Here is a 19,008-nt window from a genome sequence, read left to right as displayed (position 1 = left end):
GACTCCTCCTACGGTGGGTGCGTGGATGGATCTCCCCCTGTATAAAATGACCTACATGAACAGGGGCTGCCCGTTGAAGTTTGAGCGTGTGTGGGGGCCGTGGATAAACCCTCTTTGACCTCACCTGGCTATTGACTCAATGCCATTTGCTGGTTCTCTCCCCCCTGCCCCGCCCCCCTCTCTCCCCCCCTCCCCCCTGTCCCTCCCCTCCCTCCCCCCTTCTTCATTCCTCCCCCTTCCCCCCTCCCTGCCCACTCTAATCGTTATTGGTCACGATTGATATGCTTAACTGCACTCTGTTCAATGTTGACCTGCCTAATGTTCTTTACTGTGCTGTAATTCTCATGTTTCGTGTTTGCTCATGATGCTGCTATTTGTATATTTATTGTACTTTGCACTGTACCACTCTGCCTTAATAAAGACCAACCTTGTTGTTAAAATGTTTTTATAAATATCAAAAAACTGTTTTGCAGGTTCCTATAAATCTTTTTTGAGCATCAAATGTGTATTTTGTGTGCTTTAAAATGGTGTAGGAGTCAAAAATGATTGGCACCAGCTTTCATTTTGTTCAGGTAGCATCTGCATCCAAGGCTCTTTTTCCTTTACAGGTATTAGTGACTACTTTAGATATATTTAATACTGATTTATATTAAAACTAATAATTTTTGTGAGTTCCCTAGTGAATGTAATCAATCAGCATACTATATTGCACCCCCATAGTGTTTAGCAGAGAGAAGACATGGAGAAGGAGGGAGGGGGGTGTCATTTACCACTGTGTATATGCCCATGTGTTTGACTCTATACAGTATAGATGCATGGGCTGCACAAATAGAAAAAGGGGAGAAATGTAGCACTTAGAAGGGAACTGAAACACAGCATGCTCTATAGAGGACACCAGCTGTTCTATGCAATCTCAACTTGCAGTGGGGGCAGGAAGAATGTGGAAGGAACAGCTGAAGGCAGAATCCAGGTATATTTCATGCTGCAAAAACAACAAGATAGACACGTGAGTTCTATCTATCAAACAAATACTGATAATATATATAAAATGTTTAATGCACATAATCTGGTGTTGATTATAGATCTTTCTGTTTTGGCTTTTTACAGAACAAAAAAAACAGGTATAGAGCAGACCACAGCAGTATAGCAGTTTCCCAGGCAATAAGGTAGTTGTTATCAATAATGCAGGCACAAAGCAGAACACAGTAGTATAGGTTGATAGCATACACACCCATTAGATGTTACTCCATCCTGACCACTGCTAATACTGAGATTAATGGGTGTAAATAACAAGTTTAGATTGTTCTGTAATATATTGGCTCATTAGTCTTCTCTCACCCGACCCCATGGTATCAGTCAGCTGCATACTCCTTCAGGGTTTGCACTAAATGATGATCATATCGAGTCCACATTCCATGTGGGGACAGCTACACGATCACCTGAGAGCACTTGCTTCGCTTCTCTGCCCCGCTGCTCCACTAACAGTGTCAGGCACTGTCTTCCCCCTCATGCTCCATTGCTAGCTAACATGCGAGGCTTCCAGGAGTGGACATGCCACATGTGACATAACATACGTTGTGGTGTTGACACATTTCTCTCTACACAAAACGAATGCTTTGGTGGCTTTGTGAATATGCACACTCTGTTATATAGAATGTAATGAGAGTTTTTCATAGTCTGGATTTAATGACACTTTAATGACTGCAGAAAATTAAGACACCAGGCAATATTATCTGAGAGAAGTATTCGGGAAATATGAAACAAACAACAAATACTACATTTAGCCAGAGCTTTTTTTCTCAGAAAATAGGTGCAGGAACTCAACCACGACCCGTTCAGATTTCACAAACAGTAGAAGGGTCTTGAAGGGGCATTAAATACCAGAATTGCATTACATACAGAGTGCAGAGTTCAGGGGGTTGCAAAGCTGTCAATTGTAAACACAGAAACTAGACTTCTGTGTTTACAAGTGATTGTGGTGAGCAGGCACCAAAGGGTATGAGCCAGAGGTGGTGGAACTGAGTTCCTCCAAGTTCCCCCTGAAAAAAAGCCCTGCATTTAGCTCATATTCCCTCACTTAGACATCCTATATTAACCACTTCCGCCCTGGCAGGATTTACCACCTTTCTGACTAGAGCATTTTTTGAAATTCGGCACTGCGTCAGTTTAGCGGACAATTACGCGGTCTTACAGCGTTATTCCCAAACAAAATTTACTCCCCCCCCACAAATAAAGCTTTATTTTGGAGGTATTTGATCGCCTCTGCGGTTTTTATTTTTTGCGCTATTAACAAAAAAAAGCGACATCTTTTAAAAAAAAACAATATTTTTTGCTATAATAAAATCCACAAAAAATATGTAAAAAACAAATTTCTTCCACGGTTCAGGCCAATAAGTATTCTTCTACATTTCTTTTTTTACTAGTAACAGCAGCGATCTGTGATTTTATCGTGACTTGCGACATTGCGGCGGACAGACCGGACACTATTGACACTATTTTGGGACCATTGACATTTATACAGCGATCAGAGCTAATAATAGCCACAGATTACTGTATAAATGTCACTGGCAGGGAAGGGGTTAACACTAGGGGGCAATCAAGGGGTCAAATGTGTTCCCTGGATGCGTTCTAACTGTAGGGGAGATGGGCTCACTATAACATGACAGACATCACTGCTCCCGATGACAGGGAGCAGTCGATCCCTGTCATGTTGCTAGGCAGAACAGGGAAATGGCATAGGCATCTCCCCGTTCTGCCTCTCCTTACCTCAATCGCAAGCCGCCGGCGAACATCAAATTTGCGGGACCCACTGGCTTTTTTCCACGGCACGTGGCGTGTGCACGCCTGCTAGGTGGGAATTTCAAAAGGATGTACGGGTATGCCCTTTTGCCTGCCCGTGCCATTCTGCCGAAGTGAATGGGCGTGTGGCAGTCCGCATGTGGTTAATGCAATCATTTGAGTGACTAAACTGTGATTCTATTCACGTCATGGACATATAAGTTAAATAGCAGTTCAACTGTTCAAAAGCCAGTATCAACAAAGACCAGACATAGCTCCCTAATGTAATTCACAGGTTGTAGGCTATGATTCTGATTAAATCAAGGGTAAACTTTATTTAAAAAATGTTTAATTGCTATGACTTTTATTATAGGACTTACACATGACCTTAGTTTGATGGTGTCTGTGAGACTAGTACCTACCAAGAAAAATGTCATTAGGCATTACTGCAATTTTTTCTACCAAATCTCATTTCCATTTCCATGTGCAACTTCATTTAAAATGTAATACTGTTTAGAAAATTAATATTGGTTAAAGATGGGAAGGAAGAAACAGTTAGCAATTATCTTTAGGCGTGGATATTATTATCTTTAAGAGTGGATATTATTATCTTTAAGAGTGGATTTTTGCAGATAAATACACAAACACTGTTATGAAATTAGTCAGATTAAAAGAAGTCCAGAGATTATAGTTTAATCGGATAAGCCAATTAAAAAAAATTATATCCTATTTTTTAAAGTGTTTTTTTTTAGATGAGAAAAAAAATCTAACGAGTCTTATTACCATATTTGCCGGCGTATAAGACGACCTTTTGGATGCAAAAAAATGCATCCAAAGTCAGGGGTCGTCTTATACACCGGATCAGTCCCCGTCAGGCTACGGATGTTTTAGGCTGCGGGCATCCATGATTTAAAAGTCGCGCCTCCTCCTCAGACTGTTCAGTGATAGGCGGAACACTAATTTTCCCAGCAGGGCCTCTGTTCAGTGTTCCGCCTATCACGGATGCCTTCTCATCCTCGGACGAGAGGACGTCCGTGATAGGCGGAACACTGAACAGAGGCCCCGCTGGGAAAAGTAGTGTTCTGCCTATCACGGAACAGTCTGAGGAAGAGCTTTTGAATCATGGATGCCCGCAGCCTGAAACATGGATGTCCGCAGCAAAAAAATAAGGTAGGGAGATCGTCTTGGCCGTCACAGTAGAGGCATGTGATGGACAGTGGAGGCATGTGATGGACAGTGGAGGCATGTGATGGCACAGTGGGGGCATGGAATGGCACAGTGGGGCATGTAATGGCACGGCACAGTGGGGCATGTAATGGAATGGCACAGCGGGGCATGTAATGGAATGGCACAGTGGTGCATGTAATGGAATGGCACAGTGAGGCATGTAATGGAATGGCACAGTGAGGCATGTAATGGAATGGCACAGTGAGATTTGAAAAATGCCTGTTTCTGTCAGCGGTTGTTCCTGTCAGCGGTTGTTCTGGCTACCCCTCAGCTTCCAGACAGACTAGTAGGAAGGGGGTCGTCTTATATGGCGAGTATATCCCAAAACCAACATTTTTCTGGAAAAATAGAGGGTCGTCTTATACGCCCAGTCTTCTTATACGCTGGCAAATACGGTACACTGGTGGCAGTTGGCTCTGGCAATAATAAATAGAAATACTACTATACCTGTTTTGAATTTTGATAGACATAATCTGTTTAAATATAATTAAATCTATTTTTGCATACAACTAACATAAGCACCTATTTTTTTTTTATTACCTAGTTACCTATGAATTGACATTAGACCTATGTCTGTAGAACTTTATTGTTATTATTTCATATAATTATTGCATTACCTAGCTCCTATTCGCTTTTCTGTGGTGTTTTTTGAATATACTGAAACGATTGTGGACATTAGGTGTTACACACGCCCCCAAAAAAACGTAATAGAAGTACACATGGCGTTTGTAGCATGCCCTGTCCTTCCTAGTTGCTAGTGCCACTCTTTCACTACACTTTCTCACAATACCAGGCTGTAATTTTGATATACAACAGCCAGCTATTACAGCCACTGCTTCAGAAAAATAAACCTTCTGACACAGTGTTTTTCCAACACTGTTCATACATGGGGGATTCAGAGACACAACCTAACATTATTGTTACTTAGTATTTACACTATTTTATTCATGTGCGGATCAAACGAGGGAGCTCCATTCTGCATATGATGTCAGTTAAAGCACACAAACTTTTAATTAAATACTGTATATTTCTTAATAGTGGCAAAGGATACAAATCCCTTTTGTGTGCACCAAATGCCTTTGCAAACCTATTTTTCACCTAGGAAAATGTTGACATCATCATTGTGCTGCATGAGTCCAGGGAGGGCAGCCCACTGCAGGCGGCCTACAGAAAACTACAGGAGAGAGTGGAGACAAGACCAGTAACCGAGCACAAGGAAAGAGAGCAGCAGTAACTGGTCTTTATATCAGGAATCTCCTACACAGTGAATTACTGAACAGATCTCAAAGAAATACACAAAGCACACCAAGATTCAAGTAACAGTACACATATGTATTGTACTGTATTTAGACAATATTTGCTTATTTTAGTTTATCTTCAAAGTAATAATAATTAAAAAAAACATGTCCTTTTTGGACCCCTTGGTTTATCCTAATCTTCCTTAATTGACTCCTTCCTCCTTCCCCAGTACCTTTTATTTTCCTCCTGATTTTTGTGTATTTATTTTTGTAACTATTATATTTCAAATTGTTTTTATTTGTAAATAAAAAAATTAAAAAACTAACACCCCAACCCCCCCCCCCGAAATAGAACAGAACAGTAACTGTAAATACACATGGGTATGTATTATTGGTTAATATATTCTACCCCAAAGGGGAGAAAAGACCTTATGGGAATAAAGGGGTCTATACTCACCGGTCGGCTAAACCACTGTGCTTGGCTAGCATTGAGGAAGATGGAACCCCAAACTGATTGTCTGATCCGGAGTTAAGGCAAAGGACCCCGCCCTGGGTGAGAAACATTCACATAGCATGCCTGATCGCCACAACACATTCCACGTGTGTGGGGATGATTGCAAATATAGTGTTCTGAAAAAAATGTATAAAATATGTGAAGAAATATGTGAAAAAGTGAGAAAATTTGAAACGTAAAAAAACATGATGAATGATTTTCTTCATCCCAATCATGTATCATGTTTTTTTTTTCACTTTTCACATTTTCTCACTTTTTTTTACATATTTTATAAATTTTTTCAGATAAATAATGTTTAATCTACCTCCACAAGTCAATGGCCTCATTCAAAGTCCCACATTCCTTTCTTGTTTACCTGAACCAGGGATGGAGGAAAATTCATTGTGCCTCATTTAAAGTCCCAAAACTCCCCCCTCTTATCTGTATCTATAGAGAAGCAGCATTAACCCAATATAAATTCTTATTTGGACTAGAATGTTACTATCTCTCCCTCTACCCTTCTCCATAAAATAGAGGGAAGGGGTTCTCTAGTCGTCAGAGAAAGCAGGGAGCAATATAACTGATATGAATGCAGCACAGGAAGCTGGCAAGCTTTTTGGCAGAAACAACAATATTTAGTTTTTGAACAGATACAGTGGAACCTCGGATTACGAGCATAATCCGTTCCAGGAGAATGCTATTAATCCAAAGTACTCGCATCCCCATAGAAGTCAATGGAAACTAAAATAATATGTTCTGCATTGACTTCAAGGACATGCAATACCACATTTGGCCAGAGGTGGGGGGCTCCGGGGAGCCTCGGAAACACGCTGAAAGGCCCAAAGACAGCTCGGCTGAATGCTGAAAACCTCGGAAAGGTTCGGGAACAGAGTTTTCCAAGCATTACCAAACGGCTCTGATCGGCTCTGCTCGGCTCCGGTGCCCCCCACCTCAGGCCAAATGCAGTACTGCACACCGCTTTGGCTTGAATCCTGCTTGTTTTGCAAGACAACACTTGCAAACCGAGTCAGGATTTTTCAACATACAATGCTCGTATTGCTAAACGCTCGTTAATCGCGTTACTCGCAATCCGAGGTTCCACTGTATAACAAAACGCTTTCAATAGTATATTTAACAGGCCATTGGCTGACATAGTCGGGACCATCACCTTGACCAACAACAATGCTTAGCCCCTGCCACGGGCTAATTTCAATATAAGACTTGGGTGAATAAGGAAAAGAGAATCCTCCCAGTAGACTTTTCTATAAAGGGTCCCCGGATGACAGCAAGCATACCTGTCAGTGGTCTGGACACCCAATCCCAGACTGGGATTCTGTCAACAGGCCTTGGAAACCAGTGAAACGCTGGGATCCCTTCTCTCATCAGAATGAGGTTCGATGCAGAGGTCAGCTCTGGCCAGGTGGGGCGCGCCGGCGGGTCCATGGATGCGCGTACCCTGAAGGTGGGTACCGCACCTGGAACGGGGACCCCGTGAAGACTCCCGAACACATGACCCCTGTCCCAGATATATCCTCCCCCAGCATGCCCCGCGAGGCAAAAACTCCTCCAATTGGCTGCTGGGGAAGAATTGCTCCGCCAGAACCCCTCTGGCGCCAACTGCCGGCCAGAGGTGGCATTGCACCCCCTGACCACAGACTGACCCAGTCGACTTTCTGGAACGACAGAAGTCTCAAATTTAGGTAAATACTGTATGGGAGCAAGTTAACTCTCCCATTCCCCACTAACTTTAGGCGTAGTGCCCATGCTGAAATCAAGGGGGCGCTACACTTACAAACAACAATTGGTTTTATTAAAATTATATCTTGTATGCCAAGATTTTTCATACACTAACATATTTTTGACACATGTTGAGGATGTCCTCTTTGACAGTGACCTGTCTACACAGTATATTTCAAGGCAATATCCCTGCTTAAGCAAACAATTTGTATGACACATGGAATTAACACATGGGTTACAACTCTTCAAATTTGAATTTCTCAGATATAGAACTGTCCCTTCTGGAAGCTCTCTTTTATTCTGATCATAAACCAACTGATATCAATAATTTATTCTTTTGGTTATTGGTACCCAGAACGTGCAAAGATAGAAAGAGAAGGATTAATGGCTCCTTCAACATTTTTTTTTTTTACAATAAGTCATTTGTTTTATTAACTGTTTTACTTTTTCATAAATGCATTCAGAAGAAGACAAAAAATAGCAGGTGAAGTTTTATTATGCTCTTGAAATGTGTATATGATTCTATTTTATTTTAGCTGGCCTAGAACAGAACATATCTGATAATTTATAAAACGCCACATACAATTTCCAGTACTTTTATTTATTATGCAGGACATGCTATACAAATTAATATTGAAATATCAGCAATATTTGTATATCTGAATGGTTGTCTGTTTCAGAATATTGGTCACTGCTGATGACAGGGTTCATCAAATAGCACTCAACAGTAAATTGCATTCTTTCATTCTTGTCACCAAATAGGGAAAGTCTAATATATATATACCATGTAGAATAATCCCAGGAGACTGCCAATCTCTTGAAGAAAATAAGGCAGATAAATCATATGCATGAAAAAAAAAGAAAAAAGACGGGTGCTGAATCATATGATATGCAGAAAGTCATAATTCAGGGGTCTTTTGTTCATCCTTCAGTCTCACATAAATCCAGCCCAAGGGAATGGGCTTCTCTCTATCTTATTCCAAACTAGCTTGATGGAGATGGTCCAAGAGATGTATCATTCTGATGAATTAGTTACTTTCCAACAAGGATGTCATCTCATCAATATAACCCTGCAGCCTAAGAAATATTAAGACATTGACATACAATGAGGATTAGGGTGATATTGTTTCATTGATTTCTGAGTTGTCAGTGGATATCATTTCACTTTGCTGGAACAATACATTTTAACATGGCCCCAAATAAAATGTAGTCCTTATGTTAGGTTAAATGGACTCAGTGTCATTTAGATGACATGAAAGTGGATTTAAAAAACCCACATGCACAAATACATGTTATTTTCACCTGAATCCATATTACTGAATTTTCATTTCAGCATAATGGAGCAAAATATTAAAACTCTAAGTACCATTAAGTAAGAAAGGAATAATAAAGTATATATTTTACATGACCATGTAATGGGGCCACATGTGAAGATAACACGTGATCGAGTTAAAGTTTTGTTAACAGGCTTTTTATCCGTACCATTCAAAAGGGATAACAATCCAGGAAGAAGCTGGTAAAGATGTTTCAGAAACAACAAAACTATTTAGCAGTAAACTTTGCAGACCTGGGGCCAGATCCACGAAGCAGTTACGTCGGCGTATCTATTGATACGCCGCGTAACTGCTAGGTTGCTCCGGCGTACCTTTGTTTTGTATCCACATAACAAGATACGCCTGAAGCAGGGCTAGATCCAACTGGCGTACGTCTTAGTATGCCGTCGGATCTAAGGTGCATATTTCCGCTGGCCGCTAGGTGGCGCTTCCATCGATTTCCGCGTCGAGTATGCAAATTAGCTAGATACGCGAATCCACAAACGTACGTCCGGCCGGCGCATTTTTTTGCGTCGTTTCCGTAAGGCTTTTTCCGGCGTAAAGTTACCCCTGCTATATGAGGCGTATCCTATGTTAAGTATGGACGTCGTTCCCGCGTAGAATTTTGAAAATTTTACGTCGTTTGCGTAAGTCGTTCGCGAATAGGGCTTTGCGTAGAATGAAGTTCACGTCGAAAGCATTGGCTTGTTGCAGGTTAATTTGGAGCATGCGCACTGGGATACCCCCACGGACGGCGCATGCGCCGTTCAGAAAAACGTCATTTACGTCGGGTCAAGTAAAATTAACATACAACACGCCCACATCTTTAACATTTGAATTTCGGGCTCTTACGCAAGCAGATTTACACTATGCCACCGTAACTTTAGAGGCAAGTGCTTTGTGAATACAGCACTTGCCTCTCTAAGTTGCGGCGGCATAGCGTTACTACGATACGCTACGCCGGACTAAAATTACGATCCGCTACGTGGATCTGGCCCCTGGTCTGTATAACAGAGAATACCTAGCAGGTCACAACAAATGATAACAATTCTTTTCCTTTGTTTAACCCTACCAGTACTTGACTGTAGACTCACAGGGGCAGATCCACAGAGATACGCTACGCCGCCGTACCTTACCTGGCTTTAGTTCGAATCCTGGAAGAATTTGCGTCGTAGGTTATGGCGGCGTAGTCTATCTCTGGCGGCGGAATTCAAAACGGCGATTAGGGAACGTGTTTCATTTAAATGAAGCGCGTCCCCACGCCGAATGAACTGCGCATGCTCCGTTTCTAAATTTCCCGCCGTGCATTGCGCTAAATGACGTCGCAACGACGTAATTTTTTTTAACTTAGACGTGAATTACGTCCATCCCGATTCACGGACGACTTACGCAATAAAAATAACAAAAATAAATAAAAATAAACGCGGGAACCACGGCCATACTTAACATGGCAGGTCTAACTATACGCGACGAAATACCAGCTTTAACTATACGCCAGAAAAATCCGACTAGAGATGCCGTAAAAAAATGCGCCGGCCGCTCGTACGTTCGTGGAGCGTCGGAAATAGCTAATTTGCATACCCGACGCAGAAAACGACGTGAACGACACCAAGCGGACGCCGAAGTAATGCATATTAGATTCGAAGGCATACGAGGACGTACACCTGTCGGATCTAACCCAGATGCCGTTGTATCTTGGTTTGAGGATTCAAAACAAAGATACGACTCGGGTAATTTGAAAGTATGCCGGCGTATCAGTAGATACGCCGGCGTACTCGCTCTGTGGATCTGCCCCACAATCTTCTTGTAAGTGGAATGTGCTTACAATTCTTTCTTGACTGATCAATTGTTCCCTCTTTTCTTCCCCTGTGTTTTCATGTCCCTGAGCATTGTCCACTGGCTTTTCCTAAGCCTCAAATTGGGTCCTGCAAGACCCAAATGCCGAGTCAGTATTTAAGAAGTCAAGTGTTCATAGGTACAGAACACAAATGCCCACAAATTTACTATTATTCTTACAGGATAATAACCCCTCTTTCAATTTAGATTACTTTCAGATATGACGTTAAGAGTAAATGGTTATGTATTTGTATAAATGTATACCTAAATGGGAAAACAATAATAATTTGAAGAAATAAGAAAAAATAATGGTCACTTTTCATAGGGCTATAATATGTTCAATACACAGAGGATCTTCAATGAAGTTCTTTTGACTGGACTGCAAATATGAGCGTGGCTCATCAAGGGTGTTTATTCGGCAGGCTTGTTGGCTAAAAGAAAAATACATTAAAAGACATTACAGTATAACTAAAGGCAAAACTTTTTTTTAGTTTTGGATAGAGTAAAGAGGGATTAAAACACCTGCCGGTTTTTATTGCTGTCTATACCCCCGTTAAGGAGACTCATCTGCTCTATTTGTCGTTTTAACCATTCTTTGGGTTGTCCCCAGAAAAGTAAAAGAGGGTAAATCTTCCCCTGAAGATACTAGCTGTGATGACCTGGGGGTCTCCAAGAAATTTTTGCAAATTTGCAGAGATTTTCCCTCACCTGCTGTTTGGCTATGGGACACGATGCAAAGGGAAATATTTTCAATGGGACACAGATGGAGAACAAAAATCTGACAGGGGTTATAACTCTCCCTTGCTCTATACATTTTTTTTTAAGTACAACTTTAAGTAAAACAGTAGGCTTAAAGTGGATGTAAACCCATTTTGTTTTTTAAATTAAGACTCAAATCTGTTGAAGCATAGGATATAATTTCATCTGTGCTCAGTCTTGCCACAAAGAGTTAATCCAGCTCTGAGCAGTCCTCTTATCTTTCTTCAGTAAGATAAAAAACAGACACACAGAGAAATAAGTGTCTGTTTCTTCCCCCTTGCTGCGATTTCCTTATCTTATGCATGAGCATTCTGTGTATTTCACATCCCCCCTACTTTCTTCTCCAGCTCTCACAGGATTGGCTGCTCTACACCTCAGCATGATTGGGCATGCTGAAGTCATGTGGTGAATTTCCTGGGTTTTAAATGCATGTTAGTGATCATGGGGCATAATCCAGGAGACCAGAAGTTCAGTGTAATAAATATTGATGCCTGGCTAAGGGGAATGTAGAGGTGGGCGTGGAGTTTACTGACATCACGACTCCACCCACTGAGCCCTGGACAACAGACCTGCCTACAGAATCCATATTGCAGGGCTCCAAACAGCTACAGGGCAGATATTTGACAGGTAATGTAAAGATACATGTAGGAGGCATGCATATCCTTATAGATCAGCACTATGGACATCATTTAGAAATGATAAGAGGTTTACATCCACTTTAAGTCAAATTTAAAACCACATAAAACCTATAAACCATCAGACCCATGAGAGACATGGGTAGTTTAACTCTAAAGCCCCATACGCACTATCAGTTTTCCTGCAGGTTTTTCTCTTCAGGTTTACCAAAACCATCTAATATGAGGTCAAACCTTAAGAGTTTCAATTCATATGCAATCAGGCAGGCCCTTGCACTACATGGTTTTGGTAAACCTGAAGAGAAAAACATGCAGGAAAACTGATAGGCCCAGATTCTCAAAAGAGATACGACGGCGCATCTCCAGATACGCCGTCGTATCTCTGCGTAGCGCCGTCGTATCTATGGGACTGATTCTTAGAATCAGTTACGTATAGATATCCATTAGATCCGACAGGCGTAATGCCCCGTACACACCATCACTTTATGTGATGAAAAAAAACGACACTTTCTGTGAAGTAAAAAATGACGTTTTTGAAACTTCAATTTTCAAAGACGAAGTTGCCTACACACCATCGTTTTCTCACAATGATCTTGCAAAGTGAGGTTACGTTCCACCACGTTTTACCATTGAAGCTTGCTTCTGGGCATGCGTGGATGAAAAAACGTCTTAGAAAACGACGTTTTTTGCTACACACGGTCAATTTCTGTGAAGTAAAAAGTGCACTTTTGAAAAACTACACATAAAATTGAAGCATGCTTCAATTTTTTTTGGTCGTTTTTTAGAAGACATAAAACGACGTTTTCCCCCACACACGGTCAATTAAAGTGACGTTTTTAAAAACGTCATTTTTTTTCATCACATAAAGTGATGGTGTGTACGCGGCATAAGTCTCTTACGCCGTCGGATCTTAACTGCAATTTGTTTTTGCCCGCTAGGTGGGGCTTCCGTCGATTTCCCCGTCGAGTATGCAAATTAGCTAGATACGCGAATTCCCGAACGTACGCAGTTCGTTCGGCGCGGGGACGCGCTTCATTTAAATGAAACACGCCCCCTACCCGCCAAATTTGAATTCCGCCGGGTGATTTACGCTACACCGCCGCAACTTTACAGGCAAGTACTTTGTGAATAAAGCACTTGCCTGAAAAACTTGCGGCGGCGTAACGTAAATGAGATACGTTACGCGCGCACAATTTTGCGCCCATCTACGTGAATCTGGGCCATAGTGTGTATGGGGCTTTAGACCTCAGAGCCTCCCCGGAGCCCACCAAAATGTATATGTATGGAAAGTCAGAGCAAATACACATCTCCAACCACATCTTAGATTATAACGCTTGTAACTTGGGTGACCTATAGTCTTGTCCAGGTATTAACACATGCAAGACATGAAAGAGGTTGTGGTTGTGACCAACTTAAAACAGCTTGTATATAACACAGAATCTCATAAAACCATATGAATCAAATTTAATAGCTAGATGGAAGTCTGACAATGCATAATAAATCAAATGTTTTTTCATAATAGTCAGTCCTTGCCTACAGCCAAACAGCCGTGTGTACATCAGTTTGATCAGAGACCTAGAATACTGGTTCTTCTTAATAGGAGATTTCAATCAATTGCCCTTTCACTCCCTACACATTTAACAATGCAGATGTCAAAAGTGGTGACTGTATATGAATAAATAACCTGAAAATGCCTGATGGCAAGAGATATGGTTGGTCGAATTTCAGTGAACTTTTAATGCAATGGAAAACCATTTAAAAAATATATAAACAGTGATAAAGTACTGTAATTCTGTATCACAGTACACATACTTTCAGTTAAATAAACATTGTTTTATGTGATTCTAACTTATCTTTCTTCCAGAATCTCTCTGTATGAAAAAAATGTTTTATTCTATTTGGACTTCCTCAGATGAAAAGGGCTTATGCATTGTATATGATGTGCAGTAATACGATATATCTCTAAATTGTTCTTGACAGTTGGCTACCTTATAATAATCAATATAAATAATGTAGGGTTTATGTATGTGAGAAAGTCACATTTCTTTTTTAATGTTTTTTTGGAAACAGTTACCTATGTTTGCCATTTGTATATTGGGTAAAGTAAATCATATAAATGTATAGACCAGGGGTTCTCAAACTACGGCCCGCGGAGGACTTTTAACCGGCCCACCCCACCCTGACAAGCAACGCCGGTTACACGGCAGGTTCTAACACAGCGATCCCGCTGTGTCACAGAGATCACAGTGTTAACAGTTCTGGTGCGCTATGATAAATGTCCGGCCCTCCTCCTCCTAGACTAGCTCGTGTGATAGAGCCAGTGTTTTGTCTATCACACAAGCTGGTCTAGGAGGAGGGTGGGACATTTATCATAGCGCGCCAGAACTGTTACCAACACTGTGAGCTTCGTGACACAGCGGGACCGTAACACAGCTCGATCGTGACACAGTGGGACCGTGACACAGCGGGATCGTGACACAGTGGGATTGTGACACAGCGGGACCGTGACAGCAGTTTGGCACAGTAAGGAGTAAGGCTTTAAAGGGGTTATGATGGTGAGGTGAGGGAGGGAGGGGGGGGGCTTGCAATGGTGAGGGGGGCTGATGATGATGAAATGATGATGTAATGATGATGATGATGATGATGATGGTGGGGGGGCTGATGATGATGAAATGATGATGATGATGATGATGATGGTGGTGGGGGGGCTGATGATGATGAAATGATGATGTAATGATGATGATGATGGTGGGGGGCTTTGCAATGAGGGGCTGATGATGTAATGATGAAGGTGGGGGGGGGCTTGCAATGGTGAGGGGGGGTTGCAATGAGGGGCTGATGATGGTGAGGGGGGTTGCAATAAGGGGCTGATGATGATGATGATGATTTAATGATGATGGGGGGGGGGGGGTTGCAATGATATTGATCGGCTTGCAATTAATGATTGTGAGGGGGGGCTTGCAATGAGGGGCTTACAATGATGATGGCGAGGGGGGGCTTGCAATGAGGGGATGATGATGATGATGTAATGATGATGGTGAGGTGGGGGGGCTTGCAATGATCATTAACGGTTTGCAATTAATGATTGTGAGAGAGGCTTGCAATGAGGGGCTTATAATGATGAAGGGGGAGGGTTGCAATGATCGTGAGGGGCTTGCAATGGTGAGGGGGGGCTTGAAATGATGGCTTGAATTTGAAATGGTGGTGAGGGGGGGCTTGCAATGATAGTCTGAAATGACGGTGAGGGTGGGCTTGCAATGATGGTCTGAAATGACGGTGAGGGGGGCTTGCAATGATGGTCTGAATGACGGTGAGGGGGGCTTGCAATGATGGTCTGAAATTACAGTGAGGGTGGGCTTGCAATGATGGTCTGAAATGACGGTGAGGGTGGGCTTGCAATGATGGTCTGAAATGACGGTGAGGGTGGGCTTGCAATGATGGTCTGAAATGACGGTGAGCGTGGGCTTGCAATGATGGTCTGAAATGACGGTGAGGGTGGGCTGGCAATGATGGTCTGAAATGACGGTGAGGGTGGGCTTGCAATGATGGTCTGAAATGACGGTGAGGGTGGGCTTGCAATGATGGTCTGAAATGACGGTGAGGGTGGGCTTGCAATGATGGTCTGAAATGACGGTGAGGGTGGGCTTGCAATGATGGTCTGAAATGACGGTGAGGGTGGGCTTGCAATGATGGTCTGAAATGACGGTGAGGGTGGGCTTGCAATGATGGTCTGAAATGACGGTGAGGGTGGGCTTGCAATGATGGTCTGAAATGACGGTGAGGGTGGGCTTGCAATGATGGTCTGAAATGACGGTGAGGGGGGCTTGCAATGATGGTCTGAAATGACAGTGAGGGTGGGCTTGCAATGATGGTCTGAAATGACGGTGAGGGGGGCTTGCAATAATGGTCTGAAATGACGGTGAGGGGGGCTTGCAATGATGGTCTGAATGACGGTGAGGGGGGCTTGCAATGATGGTCTGAAATTACGTTGAGGGTGGGCTTGCAATGATGACTTGAAATGACGGTGAGGGTGGCCTTGCAATGATGGTCTGAAATGACGGTGAGGGTGGGCTTGCAATGATGGCTTGAAATGACGGTGAGGGTGGGCTTGCAATGATGGTCTGAAATGACGGTGAGGGTGGGCTTGCAATGATAGTCTGAAATGACGGTGAGGGTGGGCTTGCAATGATGGTTGAAATGACGGTGAGGGTGGGCTTGCAATGATGGCTTGTTCTTCATTTTAAATATTGTATTTGTTCCCATTTTGTTTTTTCACTTCAAAATAACATATGTGCAGTGTGCATAGGAAATTGTTCATAGTTTTTTTTATAGTCTGGCCCTCTAACGGTCTGAGGGACAGTGAACCAGCCCCCTGTTTAAAAAGTTTGAGGATCCCTGGTATAGGTCAATGAGCTGGATTGGATGGACAATACAGGTTGCCCTGATTTTCTGTGAATCTGGTCATTTTAGTGACACTTTGTTTTAATTCTCCTATATATTGGTATGCAGAGTAGTCTGATCTGCAGGGAATTACGGAATCCATAAACCAATGATTCATGAATTGCATTATTCTCTGTGCACTGGACAAATCGCATATACACAGAAATACAACTACGCAGCGTTAAAGGAAAGCAGTAGATAAAAGCTTCAGAATTTGCCAAATTAATAAATTAATGTAAATGTTGCTTGGATGCCTTCCTTAACATGCCTATAGACATGTTATTAAATTATGCATCTGATAATTGACAATTTCAGGTTCATGGGGCAGTGCCAGGGCAAGTTCCACAGTTTTATTATATTCACCTCTCAGTGCAGGTTTTTCTTAAACAACTAAAGTTGCTTACATGTAGAGACACTGGGGATTATTTCTAACATTTAGAAAAAATTCAATTGTACAAGAATTAGAGCTGTTACTTAACCACTTGTCTACTGGGCACTTTTACCCCCTTGTTGCCCAGGCCAATTTTCAGCTTTCAGCGCTGTCATATGTTGAATGTCAATTGCACGGCCATGCAACACTGTACTCATATAAAAGTCTTATAATTATTTTCACACAAATAGAGCTTTCTTTTGGTGATATTTAATCACCACTGGGTTTTAATTTTTTGCTAAACAAGCGAAAAAAGTCTGAAAATTTAGAAAAAAACAAACCTTTTTCATAGTTTGTTATAAAATTTTACAAACAGGTAATTTTTCTCCTTCACTGATGTTTGCTAATGGGGCTGCACTGATGGGCACTGATGAGGCGGCACTGATGAGCACTAATAGATACTGATAGGTGGTTCTGATAGGTGGCACTAATGGGCTCTGATAGGCAGCACTGAAAGGCGGCACTGATAGGTGCCACTGATTGGCACTAATTGGCAGCACTGATGGGCACTGAAAGGCACTGTTAGGTGGCACTGATGGGCATAGATCGGCAGCACTAATAGGTGACACTAATGAGGAGACACTGATGGGCACTGATTGGCAACACTGATGGGCACTGTTGGGACTGCACTGATAATCCGGACACTGATAATTAGTGCCCTGATTATCAGTGTCAATGTCCCTTTAACACAAGCCAGTTATCAACTCTCTTCTTCTCTCATCATGCTGTCAGCATGAGGAAAGAAAAGCTGATAACCGGTTTGTGTTTACATCTGTGCTCAGCTGTCATTGGAAACAGCTGCTGTGATTGGCTCTATACCTCGTTCTGTGATCAGCTGAGTCAGCGCAGACAATGGAATCACAGAGAATGTCCATGTACGCCCTGCTGGCAAAGTAAGCCTGCGCTGTAGCCATCTTACGGCTCTAGGGTGGGCAGGAAGTGATTAAAGTGGTTCTACAGTCAGGACATTTTTACCTTAATGCATTCCCTGGTTATTCCCTGATTATCTTGCTACTTGCCCCCTTCTCTTTCCACAATTACTTACATTACTTACCTGAGACTTACTTAGCACTGGTCTCTCCATCTTCTCACAGGACAGATTGATAGCAAAAAAAGCCATTGTATCAAGTACCTGGAAGCAGAGTCTGATATGATGAGGAAGGCCTGTCTTACACCTCTGACTTGGGGCACCTGATAGTGTAAACAAGAGGTGCAGGAATGCAGAGATGCGCAAGAGCCTGTAGGACTTGCTAACAGCAGAACAGGTGTCCATGCCAGACAAGGGTATCTGTCATTGGTCTTCAGTGAAGCAAGCAAACTGTATGGCAGCTAGGAGCAAGAAGACAGAAGCGGGCTGGTACTGGCAAAAGCAGGTAGAAGAAGCATAAACTGGCAGCAGACAGTAGACAAGCAGGCACAACTGGATGGTAGGCAGGAACCGGTGTCAGCAGGAGGAAAAGCCGAGTCAGGCAGGTTGGGTCATCCATTGGCCGGACAGAGGCACAGGCAAGGGCTTGGTAAGTGGAGCAGTAGCAAATGAAGCAGGCAGAGGAGGTGGTCAGAAGACAAGCCAAGGTCAGTACATGTTGCGTTCAGGGAGTAGTCCAGACTAGCCGGGTCAATAACTATAGTCAGGATACAGGAAAAAGGGGTCTCAGGTCACACGGAAGATGGAGACAAAGCAGCACTGAACCTGAGCACTAGCTCAGTTTAAATGGTCAGTTTTGCACCATACGGGTACATGCATGTATACGCGCATGCGCATTAGCATTTACCCGATTCCTATGTCCACAAGAAAAAAATTAGCCTGTAAAGATGCACAGAAGTTCACTCCGAGGGGCCATCTTTTCTACTGGCATGCCCTTTCTGACACATTGGCTCCCACGGCTGTCAATCAAATCAGGTGTTAGTGGGGGGGGACACGTGTTTCTGGAAGTACACATCCCAGCTCGGGAGGTCGCCTGCACAAGTGCCCCACAGCAAGTGGTTTTCTATGAGGGCACTCAGAGAAGAGGAGTAGCTAACAGCACTGGTGGGGGAACCCAGAAGAGGAAGCGCGGGCATCTCTGCTACAGAGCAGGTAAGTATAACATGTTTATTATTTTAGCAAAAAGAGCCTTTA

At 42.7% G+C, this 19,008-nt stretch overlaps 1 protein-coding gene across 1 annotated transcript in view; it reads left to right on the top strand.

Moving 5' to 3' along the window:
* The window catches only part of BANK1 (B cell scaffold protein with ankyrin repeats 1), a 421,880-nt gene that overhangs the window by 312,133 nt on the left and 90,739 nt on the right, over positions 1-19,008 (top strand). The window lies entirely within an intron of this gene.

Source organism: Rana temporaria, chromosome 1 (genome assembly GCF_905171775.1).
Source record: "Rana temporaria chromosome 1, aRanTem1.1, whole genome shotgun sequence".
Taxonomy (NCBI): domain Eukaryota; kingdom Metazoa; phylum Chordata; class Amphibia; order Anura; family Ranidae; genus Rana; species Rana temporaria.
This window is presented reverse-complemented; position numbering and strand designations above follow the sequence as displayed.